A 10,523-nucleotide genomic window follows, 5' to 3' on the forward strand; every position below is an offset into this window, starting at 1 on the left:
GCCTAAGTTCAAGGTGCTGGCCAATGTTGTTCCTGGTGAAGTCCCTCTCCTGGCTTGCAGATAGTCACCTTCTTGCTGTGTCCTCATATGATGGGTAGAGAGAGAGAACACTGGTCACATGAGCGGCGAGGGATGGAGGAGACAGGGAGGTGGATAGTTGGGGAACCTGATCAGCCCTGATCACCATCCAAGCCAGGGACCCCACTCATGCACAAATTTCATACACGGGGCCTCTAGTCTACACTAATAAAAGACAAACATGCAAATTGACCATACCTTCGCTACATGTTAAGCCATGCCCACCAGCCAATCAGAGCAACTATATGCAAATTAACCCAACCAAGATGGCGGCCAGCAGCCACTGAGCTGGAGCAAGCAGGAGGCTTGGTTTCCCCAATGATGGAGGAAGCCAAGCTTCCTGCCTGCCACGGCCATCTCTGAGTTCCACTCAAAGCAACAAAGTTTCAATTATAGAAGAGAAATAAACCCCAGATACCTGCTTTCAGCCGGCCGTGGCCACAGAGCTGGAGTGAGCAGGAGGCTTGGGTTGCCCCTGGCAATGGAGGAAGCCAAGCTTCCCTCCCGCCTGCCCTGGCCAGCTCTGAGCTCCTCTCAAGGCTACAAAGTTTCAATTATAGAAGGTAAATAAATACCAGAATAAAAAAAAAATAAAAAAAGAGAGGCTGGGAGCTTCTGTTGCCGGGGGGGCTTGGCCAGCCTGAAAACGGCCCTCAGCCCCTCACCCAGACTGGCCAAACCTCCATGGGGTGCGGATCCCCACTGGGGGGGGGCTTGACCAGCCTGCAAAAAGCCATCAGCCCCTCACCCAGGCTGGCCAGGCACCCCAGTGGGGACCCCCACCCTGAAGTAGGTGTGACCAGCTGCAAATACCCATCAGCCCCTCACCCAGGCTGGCCAGGCACCCCAGTGGGACCCCCACCCTGATCCGGGACACCCTTCAAGGCAAACCAGCCGGCCCCCACCCATGCACCAGGCCTCTATCCTATATAATAAAAGGGTAATATGCAAACTGACCCTAACAGCAGAATGACTGGGAATAACTGGTCACTATGACACACACTGACCACCAGGGGGCAGACGCTCAATGCAGGAGCTGCCCCCCTGGTGGTCAGTGCGCTCCCACAAGGGGAGCTCTGCTCAGCCACAAGCCAGGCTGATGGCTGCCAGTACAGCGGTGGTGGTGGGAGCCTCTCCCACCTCCTCAGCAGCGCTAAGGATGTCCGACTTCAGCTTAGACCTGCTCCCCGCTGGCAAGTGGACATCCCCCAAGGGCTACCGGGCTTCCAGAGGGATGTCTGATTGCCATCTTAGGCCCAATCCCCCAGGGAGTGGGCCTAAGCCAGCAGGTGGTCATCCCCTGAGGGGTCCCAGACTACGAGAGGGCACAGGCCGGGCTGAGGGACCCCTCCCCCCCTGCAAGTACACAAATTTTTGTGCACCGGGCCTCTAGTTTACAATATAAAAAATATTATTCACTTAAATTTTTTAAATGTTTTTTTATACAAGGTTGATTTATACAGCACATTTGTGATAATTTAGCCAGTGATTATGACCTCGATGACAAAGCTCTCAATAATTCAAGTAGTATAAAAGGCAAATGTAGATCTTTTAGCATGTGGAACATTGTTACAATGCTTTCTTCTCAAAACTACTATTATTATTTTACTGCTTCACAAATTTGGGTGTCATACTTGCACAGGCATCATGCTAATTTCTGTATCATTTCAATTTTAGTACATGTACTGCTGAAGCAAGCACACAAAATATTATTTTAAAAGTAAAATGAACAGTGGTTCTGTCAGATTAAATGACAAACTTAAAGTGGAAGCTTGATGGGTGAGAGTCAGAAGTAACTGGCAGCAGTGTGAATGATGTACCACGAACAGGAGATCAGGTGGTTAATGTCTTAATTACCTGAACTCAGTCAGCCGCAGAGAAAATGGACATGATGACCTGAATTTCAGAGAGATGTTTCAGAAGTGGGGATGGAGGATGGAGGAGAGGAAATGTTAAAGGAAAAGTCAAAATGTAAGCACAATTTAATAGCTTGGGTGAATGCATACTTAGCTTTTCAATAAGAGACAAGATACGGATTGCATGGTATTGAGAGGTGACTAGGAGATAAGGAAAAGCTTTTGCAAGTTCCATATAACCATATAACAGCATGACATTTAAGACATTTAAAAGTCTAAACCTATCTTCCCATTCTCATCTCTCTTCACTCTCTAATAAACCTGTTCCTTATCCCCAGGGCATCCTCCCAAGGACCTAGTAAGTCAGTGGTATAAACCCGTTATGCAGTTTCCCACCTAGTGTTGTTATTTATACCATCTTTTTTCCTTTGTGAAATGGCCCTTCTCTCACATATCTGCTAGTTTAAATCACACTGGCACTACAAGGCTCTACTGAAGTGTTGTGTGTACTTCATCCCCCAGGCAAGATCTATTGCTTCTTTTTCTAAGTCTCCATAAACCCAAGTTCAGAACTTGATTACAGCCCTCATCACATCAAGTTATTTTAAATTGCATGTTTCAGTCTATTCCACTAGAATGTAAGTGCTGAAAGGCTTAACTTGCTTTGTTGTATAAATGAAAGTTTTCTTATGTAAATTTCTATGTGTTATTGAACATTACCTAATTAAGATGTGTTTATTTCCTCTTGTCATTCACTGGTTAAGCTGCTGAGGTTGCAACCATAAGTTCTGTTGTTATGGTCCCTGCCCTCCCAAAGGTAATACCTAGTAGATGACACAGAGAATCAAAAAGACTAATAAATCAAAGCGTGTCATAAGTTTAGAAAGCACGATGATGATGATAATGATGATGTTAGCGAATAGTCATTGAGTACTTTAGGTGCCAAGCATGGTTCCAAGCACTGTACATGTATTTTGTGATCAAATCCTCACAACAGCTCAGTGACAGAGAAGTAGAGAGTACTTTCATAGAAATCAGAAGGAAAACAACCAAGACTGGAAATCAGCTAAAGATTCCCTAATGAAGTCAAGACCTGAAGAGGAAGGCGGGTGATAGAAGAGAAAGGGTGTGTGTGTGTGTGTGTGTGTGTGTGTGTGTGTGTGTGTGTGTTTAGGTTAGAAAAAGGAAAAGTGCATCTATCAGGAAACAAATGCCAAAGGCCGATCAATATATTATTATTTAGTAGATATTGGGAGTATACTTCCAAAGTCAGACTATATCTAAAGGAACTTAATTCCTCTGGAAAGAGTCACAAAACTAGACCAGACCTCTCATCTCATTTTACAGATAGGAGCACTGAATCCCAGCTCAAGGAAATGAATTCCCAATGCCACGCAGAGTCACTGGCAAGAGGCCGTTCCCAGCCAGGCTCTTTCCAGAACACCATGCTGCTGCCTCACGGATTGTTAAACGGGTCCTACTTCAGCCAGCCAGCAGTAAATGCACACAGAAAAATAACATGTCATGACGCCCAACCACCACATTCCAGTTCACATTATTCTCTTGATTATTATTTAATAAGAAAAATATAAATTATGGGACATAATAGTACATATCTGTACTTAATCTCCAAACAGATGTGATCTAGAAATGATTCCTCTCAATCTTCTCCTCAACACATCAGTTTCACTCTAAAAATGTGTCATGCCTTTTTGTCATCCTGTAGGCTGTAATAATTCCATCTTAATCATATCCCTGATGGACAGTCTTAGTTTAGTCTTATTTTGAGTTGTAGGAACATGGCCTTTGGAGGCAGGTAGGCAGGGGTCTCAGTTCTGGGTCTGCCACTTACCAGCTATGTGACCTTGGGCCACATAGGTGCAACCTTCATGTAAAATACAATGTACAGTGCTTGGACATGGTACCTTTTGAAAACATTTAACTTATGAGATATACACTTTAATAAAAAATCATAAAATCACCACTAAAAAAAAGCAGCTTTAAGTCTTCCACTTTACTGAGAGAGTCTGTAGACTGGTCACGTTCTTACTTGATAAAATGAAATACCCATTTAATTCTCCTCACTACACTGTGGACTTTGTACCCACAAGGACTATGCATTTCTTCTACCTTTGGCATTTAGCAATGTGATGAGCTATAGTAAACACTTATAAATATTGGTTGAATTATCTAATTATTTGATGTCTGAGCCAAGGCTAAAAACTCAGGCTTCCTGATATCTAGTTCTGTACTTTTTCTTTTCTTTTTTAAAAATATATTCTATTGATTTTTTACCGAGAGGAAGGGAGAGGGATAGAGAGTTAGAAACATTGATGAGAGAGAAACATTGATCAGCTGCCTCCTGCACACTCCCTACTGGGTATGTGCCTGCAACCAAGGTATATGCTCTTGACTGGAATTGAACCTGGGGCCCTTGTGTCCGCAGCCCGACGCCCTATCCACTGAGCCAAACCGGTTAGGGCTGTCATTTTTCTTTTATAGCACCCAAAATTGAGGTAAAATAAAAATCCCTGGTTCTTCATTTTGTAAAGAGTATTCTGGGGAAAATTTGGTCTTAGAAATTTCAAGTTATCTATGATGTTCCAATATGTTGCTTTTCTTTCTGCCTGGACCCCATTGATACAAATTCACATGAAAATGGACAGTTGGGAAAGGAGTGAGGACTTCAGTTGAGCAATTAGTAAGTGAGGCAGTGCTTAGTGTGAATGCCCTGCTGGGTGGTGGATATACGGCAGGGCTCAGGCACTGTGTTTATGCATTTTAAATTGCTTGCTTTACAACTCCAGGCCAGAGGAAATATCACCTCTGAGCCAAACTGGAACAGCGCATTCCAACACAGTGAAGTGGAATCGGGCAATCTCAAACAGGCGTCATACCCCTTGAACTTAGCTCCAGTTAATTATGTAGAAATAAATCCCACAATGAGATCCTTTGACATACTATACTTAACCAAAATCATAACCTTATACAGATACCATGAACACATGTTATTGCTAAACCCCCTTAAGTTGCTTAAACTGTGGCGTTCCCGGCATTAATTTTAGTAGCAGTATTAACAGCTGATGGAAATAATGCTGTGGCTTGCAGACATGAAATACCATAGAATTCTGACCAGTTTTGCTTGAAAGGATGACATCAGATTCTCCCAAAAACCAAGTGGAAGCTTTTGGGATTCATCTACTTAAAAAACAAAAAACAAAAAAACAAAAAAACACACCATTATTGTGTGCCTAAAAACAGTGGTTCCCACTCCTCTTTTTGCTTTTCCCTCTTGGGTCAATGATAAAATATACACAGAACACATGATCCCCATCTGTCAATTACGGTGGAAGTATAACATTATCCTTTACCTTAACATGTATGAAGCAATTTGCTATAAGAATGAGAGTGATGTGATGGTTTTCATACAATAAACGGTGCTAACTGCTTGAAAATGCGCACAATTTAGGAGATGACAGGTTCAATTCTCAAGTAGAGGCTGTATATTGTGATGTTTTGGCACTGGTTAAATATTCAATCATTCCACTGCCTCGTCTGTGGGAAATATGCTAATAGATTATCACCACAGCCTTTGACTCCCAGGGCACTTGAAGCCCAGAATTCCACAGCCCTGATGCCAGTGGGGCTCATTGCATTTGATGGATGCAAATAAACTTGGCTTTAATATTTTGATTGATCTGGAAGGTATTAACAAGGGATTTTATCGCAAACAGAATCCTACAGAATCCATTCGGTTTACTCTGATTAACATCTAGTCTTTGATAAATAAACGTCTCCTGACTTTTCAGACTCCATATTAACAGTCATCACCCAACAAATTAAAGTGAGCCTTTAAAAATGGCATGTTTCCAATATCTCATTTTTCAGCAAACAAAACAAAACCTAAGTAAAAATAACAGACCTCTTCTTTTGTAGGAAAATTGTAAAAGTCCTTAACACTAGGAAAGTTTATATTTTAAAGGAAAGGACAGCCAAAGGTCTGGTTTGGCATAGGGAATAAAATTGCAAGTTGAGAAATGGGAACAGACTATTTTTTCTCAGTTACAAAAAAAGACAGACATCCATGGCCTGTGGTAATGTGTCCCTGTTATGAAGTTCATGACTCAGAGTAGAAAGTTCACTGCGGGACAAGAAATCATTTTTACTGGATATGCGTCTGGATATGTTTAAGTATATACACTGAGCAAATATTTAGAAATACTTATATTAAACTTGGAATGTCTGACACAACTGAAATTTGAACTTTATTTCATAGATGCCTAATAAGAGTAAGGGTTTTTCTCTCCTCTTCTAGTTAGTGCCATGTTGTATTTTTATTTTTCTTTCTGGAAGGATAGGCCACCAGAAGAAGAGGTGAATCTTTGAGATAGTGCACAAAATTTCCCTAATTAGATATAAAGTGTGGCTTTTGTTGCTGTTTCTGTCAAATGGTGAGCTCTTTGGCCACATATAATCATGTTCATATTCTCATTTTATGACAATTTTATGGGACTATTGTATGCCAGGTCCTTGTCCCTCACAGCTATAGAAACCCTTTCTCAATCACACAGCTGAAGGAAACATGTAGAAGTTACTATAATATTAGACATCTACTCTGGCAGCCCATCTACTGCTTGGATGGCTTTGAGTTGGTCTTCATTTGGGAACAATGAGCTGAGCCAGGACACACACATAAACGTTAACCCTGGCACTGCAACCTTGTTGGCTCGTAACGTGCTCAAATTTATGAGGTCTCTTCATAGAATTAAGACTCCAATAGTGATTTAAACCAAATTAATCACACTGGCCATATTGGTTCAGTTAATCTCTAGATGTCTTAATTTGGTCAGAAGTGCATTCACCAGCAATTAAAATAAATATAAGGGTATTTATTATTGTCTCACTGACAGGAAAAATTAGTAAGAATAACATAATTTAATTGTTCAATTATTTCATTTTTGTCAACTCTTTGATACTTAAAATGTCTTATAGTAAGAATGTCAGAGCCTATTTCACAATGTATATAATATAAAGCAGTTTGTATTCATAAAATTATTGATACTTAAAAATTATTAACCATCTTTTCATAATAATTTTAAAATTATTTTATCTGAAAATAAAGTTTATCCACAACACTATAGTTCTAAAATAAAAAATTCTCTTTCGTATTCCTCATAACATCCAGCATAGAGATTTGCCAATATTTATATGAGGAAAGAAGACTATTAGGATGTGAAATTGAAACTAATATAGCCCTGGCTGGTGTGCTCAGTTGGTTGGCATATCTTTCTGTGAACTGAAATGTTGTAGGTTTGATTCCCAGTCAGGGCAAATACCTACGTTTTAGATTGGATCCTAGTTAGGGAACATACCAGAGGCAACCAATCAATGTTTCTTTCTCACATTGATGTTTCTCTCTCTCTCTCTCTCCCTCTCTCTCTCTCTCTCAAATCAATGAGCATATTCTTGCTTGAGGAAATCAATCAATCAATCAATAAAACTAATATAAACTTTAGGTCATATATCTGCCAATCAGTAGCCACAATAATGCTGTATTATAAACCACCCCAAAGCTCAGTGGCTTAAAACAAGAACATTCATCCTGCTCACCAGTAAGTTCTCTTTTGTAGTCATCTCAATATTGTAGGACCTTATCCAATGCAGCTAGGGAGGATCACTAGGTATTTCTTTTCTTTCTTTGGGATTCTCATAGGTGACAGGTTTACAAACTTTTTACCACTATGCAGCAATTTTACAGACTCCGCTCAAATTTTCTTTGCTCTCTGCTACCTTATTCCAAAGCTGATGCCACATAATCCAGGTATTTGTTATGGCAGCACCCTCCTTCTAGGTACAAATTTTTGCATTAGTCAATATTGGCACAATAATACCACTCATCAAATCACCCCACTAGGGTTTGGCTGACTAACCTCAGTTTGCTCAGCTGGTCTTGGTCCCTAAATGTGGGTTGGGTGGAGTCTGCTCCAGGCTCTACTGCGGGTTAGGCTCAGATCTGCTCCATGAGTGATCATTCTGGGGTCCAGGCTGCAACTGAGATAGCTCTCCAGGGAAGCTCTTCTCATGGTAACTGCAGGAGTGTACAATGCATGGCCAAGCACAAACACATCTCAGTCCTCTGCTTGTGTCACAGCTGCTAACATGATTTTGGCCAAAGCAAGTTACATGGATGAGGGTTAGGGAAGTATACTTAGCCTACTGCAAGGCCTTGGCAAAGTATAAACATATGTTATTGCTAGAGGGAGCTAAAGAATTTTGATCAATTATTCAGTCTTCCATAATTTATTGAAATTTTATTAAAATAATCCAAGTTACTATTATTCTAACAAAAATTATACAAAGTAATACTTAACTTATTTTTTCAATTCCACATGCAGCATTCTTGTTATATTTTCTAAAATTATGGCAATAGTAGGTAACATTAAGACACTTTAATAATTCTATAATTAGCTTGATCATATGGTGAAAAAAATTACTAAAGCAAATAATCACTTGATCATTTTATAAATTTTAACAATTCTCTTAGGAAATAATAAAATAACCAAAGAAAATAATCAGATATGACTTTCTAACTTATTTTGAAAGATTCTTTCCTATACAATCCCATTAGGGAATTATTTTTGTTAATCTATTCTCTCAAAAACACCTGGCAAGCTTACATTAGTGTAAGCTTCTTGTCTGAAATAGAATTCTTTATCCTGGTTCTGATTTGTATATATATTTTTTTCTGTAACAACACTGTTAAGGTACATATGGTGCTTCCTGAGTTCTTTGAGTTGTTCTAAATAATTATAAAAACTGAGGGGTGGTGGGAAACGCAAATTTGTAGTCAGTTGGTCAGAAGTGAGGGTAGCCCTGGGAAAAGCAGGGCTGGTGGTCAGCTTCAGTATTGCAAATGGTCAGAGAAGAGCCTGCAACTTGCTTATCTTGAATTTTATTTTCAGGTTAATATGCAAAGTAAAAATAAAATTTAAGATAATCAAGTTATGTTTTTGTACTTAAGATATTCAGTTTTCTTCATACTTTATTTTAATTTAAAGTAAAGTACTCCTTCATGTTAAAATTCTCCATTTGGAAAGGTATCAACGTTATGGGTAAGGTATGGGAGACTAGAAAGAACTCTAAAGTTTGTTGTGCGAGTTAGAATAAGTCTACAAAGCAAAAATATTTTTTAACTAGACTTAAAGAGCAAAATTTAGGGAGGAAATGTTGGGATTAAGATCAATAAAGAACACCGTTTCTTGTGTTCAGAACTAGTTGAGAATAAAGGCATAAGGGGTCAATAAATGGAGATAAAATTACCAGCTTAGTTGCTGAGAATTGAATGGAGGGAGTCGCTTCAGATTTTGGCCCAAAAGGCTTTCCTAATGCTCTGAATTCATTTGTATAGAAACCCGAAGATAGACCACTGAAGGGAAAGTCAGGAGAGATGAACTTCCCAGGATTGTAATTTAATCCATCTAAAAAACAAAGAAGAAAGGGCAAACAGAAGAATCTCCAGAGTTTAAATTTGTTTCCTAGATCTCTTTCACCCGCTGTGAAACACTGACCAGTGATTATCACCTGGATGCAGGTTGCTCCTGCCTCCTGTGACACCTCAGCTATCTGGTACAATTGGATACAAAACAATTTTCTACAATTTTTTATTTTATTATAAAGCTAGGAATGAGCTCATGAAGAAAAAGAATGTCAACATCGTTTTTTCTTTGATGCTTTATTTTACATCAATTTTTCCTTGAAAGAAAAATATCTTTAGAATATATGGGTTTGTGCAAGGTCAGGACTAAAGTGAGATGAATGAAGCACTTGCTTTTCAAGCTAAATGTAAGGGGCTGCCAAATAACCCAGTAATCAACATAAATAGTATTTTATGCAATATTTTTAAAAATAATAATTAGTGCAAAGCATCCATGATGAATAAAATATCAAAATGTTAAGTTAAAAACAGTTTCGCTATTAGTAATTTTTTTCTTTTGCCTCAGGCTCTAATGTGGCTTAGCATGCCATTGATTTGTTGACTAAATTTAATATATTTTAAAAGAGTATTTTTCAAGCTCTTTTTTTAATGTAAGAAATTCAAATTCTAGAGTTAAGATCTGAGAAGTCCAAAAAAGTGTTTTTAAAAACTCTGAAAGTTCCAAAATTTTTGCTTACAAAATCTACTTGGTTAGTCGTTTTCATTAGCATCAGTTGAAAACCAATGGCAATACTCATTAACCCAATGCTAAGAAATATTTTATGCTCAAAAGTTTAGGGAAAACAAAGTAACTTTGCAAGGCCCAAATCTTCTCAAGGGCCTGTAGAATACCCTTATTATTCAATAAAAACTTGAATACCATGCGTTGCTAGGTGTTGATGACTCAGAGATGCATAGAAGGCATTTTTCTTAATCTTCAAAGATGCACTTTGAGCCCAGTGCTATTGTATTACAAACAGTGCCCTGCAGGGTGAAATAGGAAAGTACCTTTCTTTTCTTATCAACTTCACAACCAATGCATTTGGCAAATGGAAAGGACCACCCTGAGAGTCTCTCTTACTTTATGAGATAGGAAAAACTTAACCAACTGTCTT

The 10,523-nt window shown here is 39.1% G+C and overlaps 1 non-coding gene across 1 annotated transcript; it reads right to left on the bottom strand.

Annotated features, from left to right (window-relative positions):
* Window positions 1-1,675: 1,675 nt before the first annotated feature.
* LOC111825067 lies at window positions 1,676-1,779 on the bottom strand. Its single transcript, XR_002828180.1, has one exon. It is a non-coding gene; the product is annotated as a U6 spliceosomal RNA (small nuclear RNA).
* Window positions 1,780-10,523: the final 8,744 nt, after the last annotated feature.

This window comes from Myotis lucifugus, unplaced genomic scaffold, assembly GCF_000147115.1.
Source record: "Myotis lucifugus unplaced genomic scaffold, Myoluc2.0 scaffold_12, whole genome shotgun sequence".
Taxonomy (NCBI): domain Eukaryota; kingdom Metazoa; phylum Chordata; class Mammalia; order Chiroptera; family Vespertilionidae; genus Myotis; species Myotis lucifugus.